Genomic DNA, 23,407 nt, shown 5'->3' with positions numbered 1-23,407 from the left:
AGTTGAAGACTACTCTAGCTAAAAATAAGCCCATTATAAAAAATCCTCTCACCAACGGCCCATTATCAAATAAGCTTAGAAATTAAATTCAAAACTAGCCATGCACTCGACAAGGTCATCATGTTAATTACTTGTAAATAAACATTTTATATAGTCACTGGTATAATTAGCAAGAATGGGTCTATTAGGTGTCAAATCTTATCATAATACATAAAAATAAAAAAAAAATAAAAAAAAAAAGAGTCTCGTTTTTACTCTCCCACATTGTTAGGTGCATCAAACTTAAACAAATAACAAACTTGACTACTTGGTTGCACAAAAGGGTGGCATAGAAAAACATAGTCGAATATACACGAACACAACATAAAATTATTGTCTTTAGTACAAAACATAACACAAAAAAAATAAATTTGCATGAAACATAACTTATAAAATTCAATAATAAAAAATTAGTTCTATTCCTCGGTGACTGTTGTAATCCTGCAAATAATCTTCAACTTAATTATTTAAAATGTATTTTTTCTTAATTGATACTAAAAGTCATTAACGTGATCTAACAAATTTATTTTACCAAATTATTGGCCAAAACAAACTCTTTGAGTTAAATCTAACTTTTTACTAACTTAATAAAATAAGCTCTTAACTAAATTTAAGGATCTTTAAGATTTATGTAAAATTTTCAATAAAGTTCAATACTTTTCATAAGTTTGAAAGCGTAAAAACTTGCTCAATCAGTTTTATACCATAGTTAATCTTAGCACGTAACCAATATGATATTTGTTACTTATTAACAAGTAATTAAAACAATTACAGATTTCAACAAGTGTTTTACATGAATGTTTAAATTTGAAATCAGGTGACCATTCAAAAAAATAATAACCAAACATTTATGAGGTACATAACTCATAAAACTAGACATAATCACAAGTAAAAAAAAATCAACGTAATGATTAAACATAAAATTAGTCGAGTCTGTGTGAACCTAAAATTTGGGGATTGTAGTCAGATGTGTCTAAATACGAATCAAAAGAATAAATATGGAATCTAAACATTAAATCTTACTAAACCAAATTAACTAGTTGATTCGCGGTCTTTAGATCTTCATAAAGTGCTGGAAAACGTTAGAAAACAAAAAAAAAATGTGTGTGAAAGTTGTTTAGGGAAAGTTTCTTCTTGTTATGGAAGTAAAGGTAGGTATTTATATGCAGCACGAAAAACATATAAATATACAGAGACTTACACGACCGTGTAAATACGAAAAATACATTTGGATCATATTTAATGAAGTACGATACAATTTCGGGACCTCGGGAGAATGCAAGATCGTGTAAATGGGTTGTGATTGTGTAAGTGGTCGTGATTCTAGAAGAGTTGTTTAAGTGTCATAAAATGTTCCGAGATAAAAAGACAATTACGTAAATGTTTTAGTCTTGTTGGCATATGTCACACCCCAAAACCGGAACAGCGGAAACGTTCGGGGGTGAAGAACGTCATGTTCAATATCATAACAATGCATAATAGTAAAATAAACAACAACATCATCCATTGCATTAATAGTATCATTTATACATGTGTGTTCTGAATGTATTTGTAAGACACCAAAATATATATATCAAAATAAAAGACGAGTTTTGAAAGTGTTCTGTCTTCTCAAAACCTGGCTATTTGTACCTATCTATTGGTGATCTGAGAATACATGTTATTTTGGAAGAGTATATCAGCATTTAAGCTGGTGAGTTCATAAGTATTTTAGTGTCCAAAAGTTTGCATTAGTTTGATGAAAATGTTTGTAAATGTTTGACTGTAAATGTTTGTAAATGTTTGATGTATATGTTTATATACTTCCTAGAAAATCCTATATTTTCTACTAAAATGAAAAGTAGTCTTCTACCAAGACCCAACTGTTCTGTATGTTTGTTCTTTTGTAAAAGTGAGTGTTTTTACCAAGTATATGACTATCATTACCAAAAAATTGTTTACATTACTTTTTATGTGAGAAGATCACTATATAAATGTAATGGGGAACTAAAGATGTGTAGTAGTATTGAGTATAGTAACTACTGAAGTGCCAACTACCTTAAAACCAATTTGTTTAATTAAGGTAAAATGTGATGAGATTATAACCATGCTTGATTGACTAGTATAAAGCACGACGTACCAAAGACATCGAAATGGTATGATATTTTTCACCCGTAGACCTACAGGTCCCACTGTAGCTAGCAACATGGTATATGATGGTCAATCCCGTATAGATCTATACACAAATTCATGCTCTCCCTCCAAGAGACTCTAGTTACAAAACGTGACACATCAGTATATTCTCATGCCATGAAGTAGTGGCTCATATTAATGTTATCTTGTTCTTGTATTAGTATGTATATTCCTTCTTGTTCTAGTATATAGTATGTTCATTTTGTTCTTGTTATAGTATGTTCCTTCTGTTCTAGTTATAGTATGTTTGAACTGACTCATGTATGAACTGAATCATGTAAGATTCATTATTCTAGAAATAGTAAGTAGTAATCCACTAAACTATATCTATTATAGTTTACTAGTATAAATGTTTGATTGTTACGGATGTATAGAAAAGACTCAATTACTTACCAAGCAACTAGGATAAGTATAATCCTTAAAACGGGTTTAATATTCACATACCTATTCCATAAGTATAACTATGATTTAATCGACATTCAGACTAGTGATTCTACCCCAAGCCCACAATCAAACAAGGAACAGGAATCAAGGTATCTAGCAATAGTCCTAAGTCTGTTAAAGCATACTTATATGTAAATAGATATACAAATATGATTTGATAAAATGAAGTTTATAAAAGCTTTAAAAGAGTTTTCAACAAGTTTGAGTACAATAAATCCTTTTGAATGTGGTTTTCACATGTAAACAGATTAACACAATTTCATTGTGTTATACTTGCATTCCCCCACCCCCCCCCCCACCCCCCAAAAAAAAATCATTTAAAAGTATTTAAAAGCATAGTTTTAGAGGTATGAACTCACTTGTAGTTAGTGATTTGGATGAAAGATCGATATATGATGCTAAGTATGCTAAGAGAAGTCTCGAGCACAAACGGATCCTATTAAGCATATAATAACACATATATGCATATAACTACTGTATATATAAAAACTAAACATGTAAGGGAAACATCCTTAAGGACTAGGAAACACTTGAAAGGAAGTGTTACAATCACATGTGATTGTATGAAAGGAGTTTACGGCCACACAAGGAAGTGCTCACGGCCAAGGAGTGTTCACGACCACACATGAAGTGTTTACAACCAACGAGTGTTCATGGCCACACATGAAGTGTTTACGGCCCTAAGCTTGATCTTAATAAGGTTTTACGGCCACCTTATGGACTAAGAAGGGTTTATGGCCATAGATGAAGTGTTAACGGCCCAAACAAGATCTTATGAAGGGTTCACGGCCACATGAAGGGTTCACGGTCGTGAACTCTTGAAGATCATGCAAATTTGGTTGTTTCTTGGTTGGAAATCAACAGCTTCTAATGGATAACAAGTATAAGGAAAGGATACTTACTTAATGGAAGTCTTGAAGGTGTTCATGGCCCCAAGAACAAGTGTTTGTTCTTGGTGTTCATGGTGATTTGAAGATCTAAACCCAAAATAGATGAATTCATGGATAAAATCATAAGGTTTCACTTGAATAAGAAGGGTATCAAAAAAAGATAGGAAGAATCACCTACACTTTTGAAGATCAAGGGGGATATCTGTAACAACGTGAATTTTCAAAACAAAATTTTCATTTCTTAAAACATGTTTCATCCAAATCAAGCCATAAAAATCCAATGTATCATATCATATTACAAAACATATCAAATCCCAAGATCATAAAGTAAATCTTTCATAAGTGTGTACAGATCACGTCGGCGCCTTCCCACGGTCCTCGCTAGTACCTGAAACACATAACACAACAACTATAAGCATAAATGCTTAGTGAGTTCCCCAAAATACTACTTACGCACACACGCATTTCCAGGCCATGACCTTCCGGTCGATGTGTCTCAGGGGACTTCCGTCCCGACCCGATAAACCTTCCGATCATACCCGCGTCGACCTTCCGGTCCACCTCACAATGCCTTCCGGCCCATAACATAATGCCTTCCGGCACATATCAAGCATAGAATACATAGCACATACAAACGGTTAACTTAATCACATACAATGCATACAACTCATAACATATCCGACCTTCCGGTCACACATAGATACCCTTCCGGGTACAGTATAGTGAGAAGACTCACTTCTGATATCTCGGTAATCACTGACTCGGTAGGAATGCGATCTAGCCTCCGCCTAAACACATAAGGCAAATATTCCCATAAATATAACTGTACTCTAACCTTTCTTAACATCTTCAAAAGGGTAAAAGACCATTTTACCCCTCTTCTGACTCAAAGGCCTCACTGCTGACCAAACCCTAAAAGTCAACCAAAGTCAACGGTCAAACTTTGACCCGACTCGGCGAGTGCACTTGGGCAACTCAGCGAGTGCACTTGGGCAACTCGGCGAGTCCACCTGTCTCCACTTAACTCCTTAGTCCCATTTAACACGTCGAGTCCCTCCCTTTACTCGACGAGTCCCCTGGCATGAATCGCGGGGCTACCTTGACTCAACTCGCCGAGTCCCAAGAACAACTCGGGGAGTACATGCCATGCACAGATTCTTTTGACCTCCTGAGGTCAGATCTGTGCCTCAATTCCATAGATCTGGTCTTCCCAATCAATATAATCACGTAAAGTTCGAAACTTGATGCTTATAAACATACATAATGGCATCAAATGGAGATTTAGTCCCAAAAATGGCAACCTAAGTCCAATCTCCCCTCAAGGACCCATAAAGCATACTGGATTGAAGTCTCTGAACCTCTTTGAGTCCAAATCCAAACCATAGACTCGATAAGGGACCAATTGCTCCACATAAACATCCTCACAAGAGGTTAGAAAACCCTAATCTCTAAGTTCAATACTAAAACTGAAGAAGGTTCGAATGAATACCTCAATTTGGAATCTCTGGACTCTGAAACCACTTGAATCACACCTCCTTCAGCCTCCTCTTTCTCTTGATCACCTTCTTTTTGCCAAGCCAAGGATAGAAAGATCAATAAAGGCTTCGGATGTTACAATTCTCCCCCACTAGAATCAGACTTCGTCCTCGAAGTCTCATTCTATAAACAATTCAGGATGCTGCTCATGCATCTCGCGCTCCGGCTCCCAAGTTAGCTCTGACCCCTTCCTGTGCTGCCACTGCACTTGCACCAAAGGCACTTCCTTGTTCCTCAGAACCTTGACCTTCCGATCCCTAACTGACACCGGTCTCTCCACATGCATGCACCTAAATGTCCTCTAATGGTACCACTGCCGACTCGTCCGCTATACACTTTCTCAATTGCAACACATGAAAAGTGTCATGAATCTGCCCCAACTTCGAAGGTAGATCCAAATGGTAGGCTACCCTGTGTAACCTCGCGACTACCCTGAAAGGTCCAATATATCGAGGCCCCAACTTGCCCCTTTTCCTGAATCAGAGCACTCCTTTCCAAGGAGAGACCTTTAAGAGTACGAGGTCACTAACCTGAAACTCGAGCTTGGACCGACGCCTGTCCGCATAACTTTTTTGGCGACTCTGAGCGGTCAACAATCTCTGCTTGACCTGCTGTATCTGCTCTGTCATCTGAAGCACGATCTCCGTACTACCCATTACCTATTGCCCCACTTCTCCCCAACATATGGGGGTCCGACACCTCCTCCCATACAACAGCTCAAAGGGTGGCATACCAATGCTCGAATGATGGCTGTTGTTGTATGATAACTCTGCCAAGGGTAAATATGTGTCCCAACTTCCGCCAAAATCCAAAACACATGCTCGAAGCATATCCTTGAGTGTCTGAATCGTCCGCTCACTCTGCCTGTCCGTCTGTGGGTGGTATGCGATACTAAAATGCAGCCTCGTACCCAACTCCTCGTGAAACTTCTTCCAAAATCTGGAAGTAAATCGTACGTCTCGATCTAAAACAATCGACATCAGAACCCCATGCCGCGATACCACCTCCCTCACATACAACTCTGCCAACTTCTCAGCAGAAGAGCTCTCACTGATAGCAAGAATCGACTCCCCTTGCAGTCCTTGCAGTCCTTGGCAATTTGGTGATAAAATCCATGGTAATATGTTCCCACTTCCACTCGGGGATCTCCAGCAGCTGCAACTTACCATGCGGACGCTGGTGCTCAGCCTTAACCTGGCGAAAAGTTAGGCACCTCTTGACGAACCATGCAACATCCCTCTTCATACAGGGCCACCAATACTCCTTCTTTAGATCCAAATACATCTTAGTGGTCCCGGGATGGATCGAGAACTTCGATCAATGTGCCTCTTCCTTCAAAATGGTACGCGTCCCGCCCACAAACAGTACCCAAATCCGACCCTGAAATGTCTTGCAGCCTCAGCCTGGGCCCCTCGGATGGTGTCCAATACCAGAGTCGTCACTATCAACCTCATACAAACGTCTCGAATCGGGGAGTTCTCCGCCCTACGGCTCAAAGCATCGGCTACGACATTAGCCTTGCCCCGGGTGGTACAGGATCTCGCAATCATAATCCTTCACCACATCCAACCATCTCCTCTGGCGCATATTCAGGTTTGGCTGATCCATCAAGTACTTCAGACTCTTGTGGTTCGTGTATATGGTACACCGAACCCCATACAGGTAGTACCGCTAGATCTTGAGGGCAAACACCACAGCCCCCAGCTCTAGATCGTGGGTGGGATATCTTGACTCATGAAGCTTCAGCTGCCTCGATGCATACGCTATCACGTGCCCCCTTTGCATAAGCACTGCCCCTAACCCAGATATTGATGCATCACAGTATACCACAAAATCCTCCATCCCTTCTGGGAGTGCGATCACTGGGGCTTCGCACAACTTCTGGCGAAGTGTCTCAAATAAGGACTGCTGCTCCGGACCCCATGAAAATGCAACACCGTTCCGGGTCTTCTTGGTAAGTGGCACGACAATCTTGGAGAAATCCCTAATAAACCTCCGATAATAACTGGCCAATCCCAGAAAGCTCCTGATCTCAGTGGGTGATCTCGGCACCTCCCATCTCATCACCACCTCGATCTTGGCCGGATCGACCAATATCCTTTTCTGGTTAACAAGATGCGCTAGGAATTGGACCTCTCGTAACCAGAAATCACACTAGGAGAATTTGGCATACAGCCTCTCCGATCTCAGAACTCTAAGGATATCCCTCAAATGCTCCTCACGTTGCTCTTTAGATCTCGAATATACCAAAATATCATCAATGAATACGATCACCGACCGATCCAGCATCGGCCTGCACACCCTGTTCATGAGATCCATGAACGCTGCTAGGGCATTGGTGATCCCAAAAGGCATCACCACAAACTCGTAATGTCTATAACAAGTTCTGAATGCAGTCTTCTGGATATCTTCATCCCGAACCCTCATCTGATGATAACCCGACCTCAAGTCTATCTTGGAAAACCAAGATGCCCCCTGCAACTGATCGAACATATCATCGATCCTAGGTAACGGATACCGGTTCTTGACCGTCAACTTGTTCAACTCCCGGTAATCAATACACATCCGGTGTGAACCATCCTTCTTCTTGACAAAAAGGATCGGTGCTCCCTAAGGTGAGCTACTCGGTCGAATAAACCCCTTCCCTAACAGCTCCTGAAGCTGCAAGGATAACTCCTGCATCTCTGGCGGCGCGAGGCGATAAGGCGCCTTGGCGATAGGTGCTGCTCCTGGAACCAAATCAATACGAAACTCCACTTGTCTTTCTGGAGGCACGCTCGGCAGTTCCTCGGGAAAAACATCCGGAAACTCGCACACTACCGGAACCTCGTCAACTGAACTTGGACTCCCCGCGGCCACTCGTATGTCCATCACATAGGTTATGAATCCACTGTAGCCCTACTGCAAACTCTGTCTCGCCCTGGCAACCGAACAAAATGCTGACCCACACCGGGTCCCTTCGCCATACACAGTAAGCACTCCCCCACTAGGGTCTCGTATGGTCACCAGCTGCCTCTCGCAGTCAATAACCGCTCCAAACTTACTCAACCAGTCCATGCCCACGATGACACAGACATCTCCCATCGTGATAGGAACTAGATCTATAGGGAACTTGACACCAAAAATCTCGAGCACACATCCTCGAATCACCTCGGTGGCATATACCGCTTTCTCATCAGCTATGGAAACCCTCAGGAGTCGACTCATCACCTCCCAATCAATACTGATGTGCTGACTAAAAGCCAAAGATACAAAAGACCGACTCGCACCCGATTCAAATAATACCAAAGTAGGTACAGAACTCACAAGAAAAGTACCTACGCATATCATAATATAAGCACAATATCTCAACATGAAAGTAAAGACACGAAAGAGTACATACCAGCCACGACATCGGGTGCCGCGTGGACCTCCTCTGCAGTCAACTGAAAAGATCTCCCACGAGCCTTCGGAGCCTCGGCCTTTGCCGTTCGAGTCTCGGTAACGCTAGCAGCAGGTGCAGATCCCTGTGCTGATCCCTGATGAAGCTGAGGACACTCGGCCTTCCGATGGCCGGTCTGGTTGCAATGGAAGCAAACCATAAATCCCTTGGGGCAATCCCTAGCGATATGCCCCTCCTTGCCACATTTGTAGCAAGCACCTGATCGATAGCCCCCCTCATGACCCTTGCCGCACTTTCCGCAAGTGCGGCCCTTATGGTCTCCCATCCTCGAATAGGCGGACTTGGTCCGCTTGGCTGCCGGCTGAGACTGAGCCGGCCTCCGATCCATCCTCTAAGACTCGTCCTCCTCCCTGGCCTGAGTCTCTAACTCAATCTCCCTCTTTCGGGCATTTGCCTGGAGCTCAGCAAATGTCCGGTACGTCGAGTTCGACACGAACTCCCGAATGTCCCTCCTCAGAATACCCTAATATCGGCTCATCTGTGCCTGCTCAGTAGACACCTGCGCAGGGCAAAACATCTCCCTCTCATGAAACTTTCGGGTAACCACAGCAACTGAATCATTACCCTGCTTGAGGGTCAAGAACTCCTGAATCAGCCGTTCCCTCTCCACCGGGGGAACATACTCGTATCTGAACATGGTGGTAAACCTCTCCCAAGTCGCTGCTGAAATCTCTACAAGAGTGAAGTTCGCCATCACGAACTTCCACCAATCCTTCGCTCCTAGGCGGAGCTGGTTCAAAGTGAACCGTACCCTCAGATGCTCCGGACATGAACACGTATAGAAGCATCCCTCAATGTCAGCAATCCATCTCATCGCAGCGATCGGGTCCTGCGTCCTATCAAACTTGGGTGGCTTCATGTTGCTGAACTCCCGAAACAACGAGTCACCTCCCTGAGGTCTAGCAGCAGCCACAGCTGTTGTAGCTGCAGCGACTGCGGCCTCAGTCACCGCGGCGTACCGCTCATCAAAAGTCTCCAACAGCGTGGTCTTGATAGACCCAAACATCTCCGGAATCTCGGCCCGGATTGCTGCAGCCACCTTATCGTGGATCATCTGATGAAGCTCATCGTCACTCACACCGCTCGTCCCAGGTCTGTGGCGTGTCCCAACCATACTGCCTCTGAAATACAACATAAAAATGTCATAGACTCGATCGAGCATACTCGCACTCGATAACGCAACCCTACTCGGCCTCCGATACCCAAAGGATTCTTACTTGGGTTGTCCACTGATCCGGTGTCTTCAGTAGTACGGGCCCTATACTACTAATTACACCGCATCAACATTCACCCCAAGTCCTCCTCCTTGGACCCCGGAACGCGAGTACTCTATTCTTGCTATGCATAGGCTACCTACTTGCTCTCAAGGAATCTCATAGCAGCAGGATTCCCCTAGACTAAGGCATCACAAATCAGGCCACTCTAGTCCTAATATGAATACCTAGTCTACTCTATCATGCATAACATATCATAGCATATCTCATAACACATATTGTAAGGGTATTTCGGGGATTTTACCGTTCGGGCGTTGGCTGACCGTACACACTACTTCTTCTTTTGTTATCACAAAATCTCTTATAAAATTTCATGCTTTTACGCCCGAAGGTGCACCCGAATCCCTCAAACCAAGGCTCCGATACCAACTTGTAACAACGTGAATTTTCAAAACAAAATTTTCATTTCTTAAAACATGTTTCATCCGAATCAAGCCATAAAAATCCATTGTATCATATCATATTACAAAACATATCAAATCCCAAGATTATAAAATAAATCTTCCGTCAGTGTGTACAGATCACGTCGGTGCCTTCCCACGGTCCTCGCTAGTACCTGAAACACATAACACAACAACTATAAGCATAAATGCTTAGTAAGTTCCCCAAAATACTACTTACGCACACACGCATTTCCAGGCCATGACCTTCCGGTCGATGTGTCTCAGGGGACTTCCATCCCGACCCGGTAAACCTTCCGATCATACCCGCGTCGACCTTCCGGTCCACCTCACAATGCCTTCCGGCCCATAACATAATGCCTTCCGGCCATATCAAGCATAGAATACATAGCACATACAAACGGTTAACTTAATCACATACAATGCATACAACTCATAACATATCCGACCTTCCGGTCACACATAGATACCCTTCCGGGTACAGTATAGTGAGAAGACTCACTTCTGATATCTCGGTAAATCACTGGCTCGGTAGGAATGCGATCTAGCCTCCGCCTAAACACATAAGGCAAATATTCCCATAAATATAATTATACTCTAACCTTTCTTAACATCTTTAAAAGGGTAAAAGATCATTTTACCCCTCTTCTGACTCAAAGGCCTCGCTGCTGATCAAACCCTAAAAGTCAACCAAAGTCAACGGTCAAACTTTGACCCGACTCGGCGAGTCCACCTGTCTCCACTTAACTCCTTAGTCCCATTCAACACGTCGAGTCCCTCCCTTTACTCGACGAGTCCCCTGGCATGAATCGCGGGGCTACCTTGACTCAACTCGCCGAGTCCCAAGAACAACTCGGCGAGTACATGCCATGCACAGATTCTTTTGACCTCATGAGGTCAGATCTGTGCCTCAATTACATAGATCTGACCTTCCCAATCTATATAATCATGTAAAGTTCGAAACTTGATGCTTATAAACATATATAATGGCATCAAATGGAGATTTAGTCCCAAAAATGGCAACCTAAGTCCAATCACCCCTCAAGGACCCACAAAGCATACTGGATTGAAGTCTCTGAACCTCTTTGAGTCCAGATCCAAAGCATAGACTCGATAAGGGACCAATTGCTCCACATAAACATCCTCACAAGAGGTTAGAAAACATATCAAATCCCAAGATCATAAAATAAATCTTCCGTCAGTGTGTACAGATCACGCCGGTGCCTTCCCACGGTCCTCGCTAGTACCTGAAACACATAACACAACAACTAGAAGCATAAATGCTTAGTGAGTTCCCCAAAATACTACTTACGCACATACGCATTTCCAGGCCATGACCTTCCGGTCGATGTGTCTCAGGGGACTTCCGTCCCGACCCGGTGAACCTTCCGGTCATACCCGCATCGACCTTTCGGTCCACCTCACAATGCCTTCCGGCCCATAACATAATGCCTTCCGGCCCATATCAAGCATAGAATACATAGCACATACAAACGGTTAACTTAATCACATACAATGCATACAACTCATAACATATCCGACCTTCCGGTCACACATAGATACCCTTCCGGGTACAGTATAGTGAGAAGACTCACTTCTGATATCTCGGTAAATCACTGACTCGGGATGAATGCGATTTAGCCTTCGCCTAAACACATAAGGCAAATATTCCCATAAATATAATTATACTCTAAGCTTTCTTAACATCTTTTAAAAGGGTAAAAGTCCATTTTACCCCTCTTCTGACTCAAAGGCCTCGCTGCTGATCAAACCCTGAAAGTCAACCAAAGTCAACGGTCAAACTTTGACTCGACTCGGCGCGTCCACCTGTCTCCACTTAACACCTTAGTCCCATTCAACACGTCGAGTCCCTCCCTTTACTCGACGAGTCCCCTGGCATGAATCGCGGGGCTACCTTGACTCAACTCGCCGAGTCCCAAGAACAACTCGGGGAGTACATGCCATGCACAGATTCTTTTGACCTCATGAGGTCAGCTCTGTGCCTCAATTCCATAGATCTGACCTTCCCAATCAATATAATCATGTAAAGTTCGAAACTTGATGCTTATAAACATACATAATGGCATCAAATGGAGATTTAGTCCCAAAAATGGCAACCTAAGTCCAATCACCCCTCAAGGACCCACAAAGCATACTGGATTGAAGTCTCTGAACCTCTTTGAGTCTAGATCCAAAGCATAGACTCGATAAGGGACTAATTGCTCCACATAAACATCCTCACAAGAGGTTAGAAAACATATCAAATCCCAAGATCATAAAATAAATCTTCCGTCAGTGTGTACAGATCACGCCGGTGCCTTCCCACGGTCCTCGCTAGTACCTGAAACACATAACACAACAACTATAAGCATAAATGCTTAGTGAGTTCCCCAAAATACTACTTACGCACATACGCATTTCAAGGCCATGACCTTCCGGTCGATGTGTCTCAGGGGACTTCCGTCCCGACCCGGTGAACCTTTCGGTCATACCCGCATCGACCTTTCGGTCCACCTCACAATGCCTTCCGGCCCATAACATAATGCCTTCCGGCCCATATCAAGCATAGAATACATAGCACATACAAACGGTTAACTTAATCACATACAATGCATACAACTCATAACATATCCGACCTTCCGGTCACACATAGATACCCTTCCGGGTACAGTATAGTGAGAAGACTCACTTCTGATATCTCGGTAAATCACTGACTCGGTAGGAATGCGATCTAGCCTCCGCCTAAACACATAAGGCAAATATTCCCATAAATATAATTATACTCTAACCTTTCTTAACATCTTTATAAGGGTAAAAGACCATTTTACCCCTCTTCTGACTCAAAGGCCTCGCTGCTGATCAAACCCTAAAAGTCAACCAAAGTCAACGGTCAAACTTTGACCCGACTCCGCGAGTGCACTTGGGCAACTCGGCGAGTCCACCTGTCTCCACTTAACTCCTTAGTCCCATTTAACACGTCGAGTCCCTCCCTTTACTCGACGAGTCCCCTGGCATGAATCGCGGGGCTACCTTGACTCAACTCGCCGAGTCCCAAGAACAACTCGGGGAGTACATGCCATGCACAGATTCTTTTGACCTCATGAGGTCAGATCTGTGCCTCAATTCCATAGATCTGACCATCCCAATCAATATAATCATGTAAAGTTCAAAACTTGATGCTTATAAACATACATAATGGCATCAAATGGAGATTTAGTCCCAAAAATGGCAACCTAAGTCCAATCACCCCTCAAGGACCCATAAAGTATACTGGATTGAAGTCTCTAAACCTCTTTGAGTCCAGATCCAAAGCATAGACTCGATAAGGGACCAATTGCTCCACATAAACATCCTCACAAGAGGTTAGAAAACCCTAATCTCTAAGTTCAATACTAAAACTGAAGAAGGTTCGAATGAATACCTCAATTTGGAATCTCTGGACTCTGAAACCACTTGAATCACACCTCTTTCAGCCTCCTCTTTCTCTTGATCACCTTCTTTTTGCCAAGCCAAGGATAGAAAGATCAATAAAGGCTTCTCCCTCCTTCCAAACGATATAGATCACTAAAGGTACTCTCAAGGGACTAGTAGCCGCAATGGGAGGCTAAGAGTACCCTTAAATAGGCTCCAACCCTGGAGGATTAGGGTTTCATTAAACAGCGTGGACTCGCTGAGTCCACTCATGGACTTGCCGAGTCCAATGCGAACCCGGATGAATAATCACGACCCTACTCGGCGAGTCTACGCATCAACTCGTCGAGTTCCTTCTCATAATTCAAAAAAAATAAATATTAAATAATATAACTGGGATTCCGGATGTTACAATTCTCCCCCACTAGAATCAGACTTCGTCCTCGAAGTCTCATTCTATAAACAATTCAGGATGCTGCTCATGCATCTCGCGCTCCGGTTCCCAAGTTAGCTCTGACCCCTTCCTGTGCTGCCACTGCACTTGCATCAAAGGCACTTCCTTGTTCCTCAGAACCTTGACCTTCCGATCCCTAACTGATACTGGTCTCTCCACATAGTTCAGTCCTGCATCCACCTGAATGTCCTCTAATGGTACCACTGCCGACTCGTCGGCTATACACTTTCTCAATTGCGACACATGAAAAGTGTCGTGAATCTGCCCCAACTCCGCAGATAGATCCAAACGGTAGGCTACCCTACCTACCCTCGCGACTACCCTGAAAGGTCCAATATATCGAGGCCCCAACTTGCCCCTTTTCCTGAATCAGAGCACTCCTTTCATAGGAGAGGCCTTTAAGAGTACGAGGTCACTAACCTGAAACTCGAGCTCGGACCAACGTCTGTCCGCATAACTTTTCTGGCGACTCTGAGCGGTCAACAATCTCTGCCTGACCTGCTGTATCTGCTCTGTCATCTGAAGCACGGTCTCCGTACTACCCATTACCCGTTGCCCCACTTCTCCCCAACATATGGGGGTCCGACACCGGTCATAAGATTGTTTGTACACATAGGATTGTTTGTATAAAACCCATCAGTGGTATCAGAGACTTTGGTTAACTTGTTTTCAATTAGTATTATTCAATTTTATGAACTTGAAAAATTAAAGTTTATAGCCAATAAACCCTAGGAGGCCATAGATTTTGAGATTAGGGTTTCCTAACCCTAATTTGCGAAAATCTTGAAAGGGTTTTTGAATCCTTTCCTTTTAATCCAAGATTTCGAAATCTAGGGTTTGCAAACCCTTAGATTTCGAGATTTGCCTCCTTCCCCAAGATAAGATCCTAAATTTTAGGGATTTGGATAATACCATATCTTGTAATTATCTTTTAATGGTTAAATATGGTAATTAAAGATTTTGAATTATCCCATCCCATTATTTTTGAAATTTAGAGGGACAAAAGGGATTAGGATAAGTTAATTGTTTAAATGGTAATTATCCTCATGATTTAGATAATCCCTTATGATTTAATAATTTAAATTAATAGTTTAATTTGTGATAATTATTAAATCAAGAGTTTTAATATTTAAAATTTTAATTTAAATGGTATTAAATTTCAAAAAAAAAAATTAAATTGGAGATTAAAAACCTGGTATTTTTGAAATGTTTAAAATACACCCTATACTATTATATTATTACAAGTTTAATATATATATATATATATATATATATATATATATATATATATATATATATGTATAATTAATATGCCAGTCTTACCGTTACTAGGCCTCATTCACGAAGTCGGTCTATAAGGTGGGTATAAGGTTGCTGTTTATAAAATGGCGCTTAATAGGTGTACACTCACACCCACTGCTTGCTTGATCGGTGGAGGGTCGTTAGCCGAACAGGTAGGATAGGGCAACCTCATCCTCTCATTAAAAGTATAATATGAAATACAAAGTAACTACATGTTTTTTTAAAATTTTCCCAATCCTAGTTACTTTAGGAAAAGTGAATTGATGCAATCCCATGAAATTACACTTTGCACCTTGCTAAGAAGTTAGTGGAGCGTGTGTGGTTTACCGGCACACTAATTGGTTCTAAGCGAAGGTGGAAAATGGTGATTCATTGTTTATCATAGTTCGATAGAGCGTGTGTGGTTTACCGGCACATCGAATAGGTGATTGTTACAATGAAGGCACCATGTGAATTTGCATGGTAATTCACACCCACTTTGTGATCCTCGGTATCCCAGTCACAAACGAGAGGGGCATATTGAGATTTAAACATGCCATTGAAAGGTTTCAATGAATCTCATCCAAACCTAGGAATTCTCAGTGCATTTAGAACTTAAAGTTATGTTCATGATGGAGAATTAGTGAATCGTCATTCACTTACCTTCAAATTGTTTGCATGTTGGATTACGGTATCCCTTTCTAATGTGTAAATATCATTGTTGGATCCTAGCCATAATTTTTCTTATTGGGTGATAATTAGGGATTCATATTCTAATTTCTCTTTGTCCTTCTAGATGACGAACGCAAACAACGCTGTTGCTAGCTCGTTCACATTGATGAGCCTTTGCCAAAAGGTGACTTTCGATGGAACGAACTTTAGCGAATGGATAAGATACATTCGCACGATCTCTCGCTACGAGGACAAGGCGTATGTCCTCGATGAGAAGCTCGAGAAGATCAATCCTGAAATCGCTACTCCAACTGAAATCACCACCTTTGAAACTCATGAGCGTGATGCAATGAAGGTTCATTGCATCATGATAGCCACTATGAACTCTGAATTCCAAAATTCCTACGAGGACATGTATCCGTATGAAATGCACCAAGACTTGTTGGAGAGATACCATCAAAATGCGAGACAAGAGCGTTATGAGATTTTCACTAACATGATTTCCACTAAAATGGGTCATGGAGAATCTCTAACCGTGCACCTGCAAAAGATGCAAAGGTATGTCGACCGTCTTCGCAAGTTAAATGTTGACTTTGGGGAAGACTTGGCAATCGACACGGTGCTTCACTCTTTTCCTCCAAGTTACAATCAATTTAGGATGACCTACCACATGAAAAAAGAAGAGGTCACCCTAATCAAGCTCCAAGGTCTCTTGAGGGTCGCTGAAAGCAACTTCAAGGACAAGTCTGTTGCACCAACTCCCAATCCACCCGCTGCTCCTGTTTTGGCTATTGGGCAAGGAAGAGGCAAGAAGAGGAAGGCTCTGTCTAAGAGCCACCGCAAGGGAAAGGCCCGAGATGGTTCCTTTTCTAGTGGGACAAAAGTTGATCCCGTTAAGCCTACTTCTAACCCAAAGGAGGCAGAGTGCCACCATTGCCACAAAATAGGCCATTTGAAGAGAAGCTGCCCAGAGTACCTGCAAGCTATCAAGGAAGGAAAGATCAAGCCGTCTTTCGCAGGTATATATACAATTAAATCTAGTGATTCATCTCATGCTATTTCATGGGTCCTCGATACCGGGTGTGGTCACCGCATTTGTTCTGAATTGCAGGGACTAAGAAGAAATAGGGATGTGGAGCATGGAAGAATAAATCTAATCATGGGGAACAGAAGATCGTCGCCTGTGACCAAGATTGGAGTGTATTCTTTAGTGCTTAGGAATGGTTTATCTTTAGATTTGAACAATTGTTTCTATTCGCCATAAATGGCTAGAAACATCATTTCATTTCATGGTTTGTTTAGACAAGGTTTTAGATTTTCTTTTAATAATGAGAATGGTTCTATTTTGGCTTATCTATATGGTGTCTTTTATTTTAAAGCAATACCATGTAATGGAATTTATGAAACTGTTATGATTGTTGATAACTTAGGAAATGATGTTTTATGCATAGATTCTTCCAATAGTATGGATAAGTCATCCTTGTGGCATTGTCATCTTGGACATGTCAACAAGAAACGCATAGCCCAACTCCAAAAGGATGGAGTGTTGGAGTCATTCGACCTTAGGGAAGATGACACATGCGAGTCTTGTTTACTTGGAAAGATGACTAAGTCACCCTTCGCTGGTACGTGCGAAAGGGGTGAGGGTCTATTGGACCTCATACATATCGATGTGTGTGGACCGTTTAGATCTACCACTAAGGATGGAAACCGCTTCTACGTGACTTTTACCGATGACTATAGTAGATATGGGTATATCTATTTAATCAAGCAAAAGTAAGAAACATTTGAAAAATTCAAAGAGTTCAAGAATGAAGTGGAGAATCAATTGGGCAGGAAAATCAAGATGCTTCGATCCGATCGAGGAGGAGAGTACCTAAGTCTTGAATTCCACGATTATCTCAAGGAGTGTGGAATAGTTTCACAATTGATGCCACCTAGGACACCGCAGCTGAATGGTGTGGCAGAAAGGCGTAATCGAACCTTGTTGGACAGTTCGCTCTATGATGAGTCGTGCTTCGCTATCTATATCTTTTTGTGGGTATGCCTTAGAGACTACTGCCCATATCCTTAACCGAGTCCCTACTAAGATGGTTACCAAAACACCTCACTAGATGTGGATGGGGAAAGCTCCTTCGTTATCACATATCAAGGTTTGGGGTTGCGAGGCTTTCGTAAGACGAGATACTCATGACAAGCTTGAACCTCGTAGTGAGCGAGGTATTTTCATCGGCTACCCGCAGAAATCCTTTGGATATCTCTTCTATAGACCGAAGGACAATGTTGTCTTTGTTGCGAGGAGAGGAGTTTTCTGAGAACGAGAACTCATAGGCCAAGGAGACAGTGGGAGGCAAATCGAGCTTGAAGAGATTCAAGAGCTGATAGATGAAGGAACCTCTACCGCTGGCACTCAACCCGAGGAGGAAACTCCGGTTGAACCGATTGACATATCATTACCTCTTAGACGTTCCGAAAGAGTTAGAGTTCAACCCCAGTTATATGGTTTTCATATTACTACTGAAGGGGACACGTATATTAGTGATAGTACACTAATAAACCTTGATGAACCTAATAGCTATAAGGAATCCATGGCAGGCCCGAAGTCTGCAAAATGGAAAGAGGCAATGGACAGCAAGATCCAATCCATGTATGATAACCAAGTTTGGAATTTGGTTGATAATGTACCCGGACGTAAGACCGTTGGGTGCAAATGGATCTTTAAGAAGAAGACCGACATGGATGGAAACTTACACATGTATAATGCGCGATTGGTTGCGAAGGGATTTACTCAAACTCCCGGAGTTGACTATGATGAGACCTTCTCACCAGTTGCGAAGATAAAGTCTATTAGAGTGATGCTAGCTATTGCCACATTTCATGATTATGAGATTTGGCAAATGGATGTCAAGACCGCTTTCCTTAAAGGGAAGTTGGCTGAGGATTCTTACACGGCTCAGCCGGAGGGGTTTGTGGATCCGAAGCATCCGAATAGAGTGTGTAAGCTTGATAAGTCCATTTATAGACTTAAGCAAGCGTCTCACAGATGGAATATTTGTTTCGATGAGAAAGTCAAAGAGTTTGGATTTGTACGAAGCGAAGATGAATCATGTGTATATGTCAAAGCCAGTGGAAGTATAGTAAGCTTCCTCGTTCTATATGTCGATGACATATTACTCATAGGAAACAACGTCCCGACTCTGCAGGAAGTTAAGTCCTGACTCGGGAAGTGCTTCGCTATGAAGGACCTCGGAGAGGCTTCCTATATTTTGGGAATAAGGATAGTAAGAGAAAGAAGTAAGACTAATAGGACTTAGTCAGAACACTTACTTAGAGAAGGTACTAAAACGTTTTAGTATGGAAAACTCAAAGAAGGGAGAGTTACCGATACAAAGTAATGCCAAGTTGAGTAAGACTCAAAGTCCGAGTACCAAAGTTGAGATAGCTGAAATGAGCCGAGTTCCATACGCTTCCGCAGTTGGATTAATCATGTACGCTATCTTGTACTCGCCATGATGTAGCCTTTTCTTTGAGCATGGTTAGTAGATATCAAGGGAACCCTAGCAGAGCTCATTGGATTGCGGTGAAGAATATCCTTAAGTACCTTCGGAGGATGAAGGAATGGTTTTTAGTCCTCGGAGGGAGTGATGACTTTAAGGTGCGAGGGTATAGTGATGCCAACTTTCAAACCGACAGGGACAACTACCGTTCGCAGTCGGGCTGGGTCTTTACCCTGAATGGAGGAGCAGTAACTTGGAAAAGTTCCAAGCAAGAAACCGTAGCTGATTCAACGTGCGAATCAGAGTACATTGCAGCGAGCGAAGCGTCGAAAGAGGCAATATGGTTAAATAACTTCATTGGTGATCTTGGAGTCGTACCTACCATAAAGGAGCACATGGAGATTTTCTGTGATAATGAAGGAGCGGTTGCCTTGACTAAGGAACCGAGGGATCATGGTAGATCTCGGCATATCGACAGAAAATATCACTTCATCAGACATCGTGTAGAAGAAGGACAACTCGTAGTGAAGAGGATATCATCAGAAGATAACCCAACAGATCCGCTTACGAAGGGACTGAGTAGGGTTAAACACTTGCAGCATGCTAGGAGTATTGGGCTGAAGGATGATATTAGCATAGATTAGATAGCAGTAGAAACGTGTAATAGATAAATGTAATTAACATTTGATGATTAAATAAAGGAGTTTTATTTATGAGTAATGTTACTGTCTCATGTTAATTGTTTAACTATTGTTTCACTTTGCATGTTTTGACTTCCAGAATAAGTGAGTTTATTAAGAATAATCGAATTATTTAAATTGTCCACAATCGTTCATATGTCGGAATTAGATATGAATGAAGATTGTCATGAATTGGTGTGTAGATTGTCTAAATGGTATTAGACATAGCAAAAGATTGCTGCAATGTTCATGAGTGCTTATGAACTTGTTTTGAGCATTGGAACAAACCCGCACTTGCTGGAATCACCTTATGGAATGTGATATAAAAGGTGATCGCAAGACAATAATATCATATAGTCTTAAAACCTAGATATATGGTTTGTTATTTGTTAATTGACTGTACATTGATAATGCGGAAACGCATCAGTAACTCGGTGTTATAAAACGCATTGTTGTGTATAGTTGATTAATGAATAAGTAAATGCATATAAGTCGAAGTTTATCTGTAACTTTTATCCTAAGAGGGTAAAAGCGATATCTCGGTCGCTCGATGATTTGATTTGACTTATGTGTTAGGCCCGGTCAGAACTGAATTGATGTGTTCGATTAAGTTCTATGTCAAATAAATCGGAGATCGAGAAACCAAATGCTAGACTAATTATTCCATAAAATTGTCAGCATGATATCTAACAGAGGACTGTACGATCCCTTATCTAAAGGACAAGATTGATTAGATCAGAGTTTAACAGCGTCTTTGAGAGCTACGATTGCAAACCGGATTGTACTTGTGCATATAGTTACTAGACTTATCCAAGTGGGAGACTGTTGGAATAGTGTCTAAGGCTGCAACCATATTAGGCAAGTACTTGACCCGGATGTGCATGGTCCTTTTGGGTTGCCTTCACCAAAGCAACTTGACTGGAGAAATAAATAGAGAAAGAGGTTATTATGATTTATTACTATGTTATAAGAGTTATATATTAAAGGATATATCATATTTGTTTAATTAATATTGGTCAATAATTAATTAGGAATTAATTTTGTGATCAAGTGTAATTAATTAAAATAGAGGGGCTGAATTGTAATTATGTGATAGTTGCAAAATAGGGCAATGGTTATCCTTGTTTAAGGATGGATGAATTCAAGGATAAGGATATCCTTAAAATCGTCCAAGGTCCAAGAGATAAGGGTTTTCAAGGCTTATCTTGTGGTTGCTTGGTGGGCAAGTAACTGGATAAGGATATGGACTGAAACCCTAATCTAAACCCTATATAAAGACCCCTAAGCCTTGGGAATTCGTGTACATGCTTCTAAGAAGTCCCAAGGACGATTTCCACCTCCTCCCTTCTCTCTCTATAGCCTCTCCAATTGCTTGTGGTGTTTGTGAGCCATTAGAGGCACTACACTTATGGTGCTTGCTTTCAAGACTTAGGGTTTGAAGATTTAAGTTGTTATTGCAATATAACAACAAGAGGTATGTAATCTAACCTTGTATATTAATTTCGAAAATAGCATTGTTCTTTAGGGTTTTATTCTTGTGTTCATTATGTTGTCTATCTAATAGCAAAACATAGATCCAAATCTAGGGTTGCTTGCACACATAGGATTGTTTGTATAAAACCTATCACTTTCTTCATAGTATCTTGACAACATCCGCATTAATCGAACCCATTGCCAATACTATTTCAAATCCATTTAACTCAATATGCAACAATTCCTCATGGAATTTATTCACATTCAGGTTGATGATGATGTTCTTTATGCAATCACTAAGAGGTACGGATTTGCCACAAGCGACCTCTACTACTAGAGTATTATCTATTTTATCTACAGGAAATGTTAGTCTTCTACCAAATTTATGCAATATAAAGGAGTTAGCTCTAGATTCAAACAATATATTGGTTGGAAATTCATTTACTAGAAAGGTATCTGAAGCAACATCTACTTCCTCCCTTACTGCTTCTAGATTCATATGAATGCTCTCACCTTTGGCCTTGGCGGCACAGTAGTCTTTGCAACCTCCTTCTTCTTTGCATAGTCCTTTGCAATATGTCCTTCTCCATTACATCTGTAACATACCTTTTTGTTGGATGTACACTCGTTGGCATAATGACCAGTCCTACTAAACTTGTAATAGGTCAACTCTTCGCCACATTTCCTAGAGTGCTTCTTCTTGCACTTCTCGCACCATTTTGATTATCCTCCACCTTCAAACTTTTTGGGACCAGGTTTTGAAATTTTCTCTTCTTGATGGAATTTGATGATCCCTCAAACTTTCTCTTCTCTCCTACCTCCGCTCTCTCTAGACCTTTTTCCCTAACTTGGGTCTCCAAGTTCCTTACTGACCGGATGTAGGGATCAGACCGTTGGTTTCCATTAACATTTCCTAATCCGATGTGTGTTCTGACCATGACGTTTTATATACCAAAGTACACGTTCATTGTAAAGTGACAAGAACTGAGATAGGGAAGGCTTTATTTACGATAGACGTATAAATCTTCTTATTACTCCGAAAAATTATATGTCAATTCTAATATCGTAATTAAACATTCAAAAACCTGAACAAATATAATTTCCAAATCTGATCGGCAATAGACCATAGATCCGATCAAAGAATTGCATCTAAAAGCATATAAGGCATCTTATAGCAATAACACAAATCATTTAGCACATAAAAGAAAATTAGGCATATTTCCTAAAATAAGCTAATGCTCGTGTCTATTCATACATACTTCCTAAATATAGCATGCACTCATCTTACAATCATCAGTTAGCATTCTAAGATTAGGTCTAGAAATACCACAAATTCCTAGTTTGCTTAAAGTAATGCTCTGATACCAACTGTGACATCCCCAATTTGCCGTAAAAAACACTAATTTGTTTATGCTTATTTAAAATCAGAGAATCCTTTTTTGAAGAATAATATTGTGGACTTTTTTCCCAAAAACATGACAATGATATTATCAAAACATTTCTGAATAAATGCAATTTATTTATATTAAAAACTTTCGGATGTCATCGTCAGTCAATACTATACATAAGCATAAACAGAAATAATACAAGCCTTACATACATCTCTTGTTCTATTGGCTTATAATCCATAAATCTCTCATCTATCATCATGCCTATGCTCTCGTGCCACTACCTGTAATACAAGAAACTTAGTGGGTGAGGCTTGGGATCCTGGTGAGCTCATAGGGCTTTCAAACCATAA

This window comes from Lactuca saligna, chromosome 5, assembly GCF_052625555.1.
Source record: "Lactuca saligna cultivar CGN05327 chromosome 5, ASM5262555v1, whole genome shotgun sequence".
NCBI classification, from domain to species: domain Eukaryota; kingdom Viridiplantae; phylum Streptophyta; class Magnoliopsida; order Asterales; family Asteraceae; genus Lactuca; species Lactuca saligna.
The sequence above is the reverse complement of the archived record's forward strand: the minus strand, read 5'-3'. Positions refer to the sequence as shown.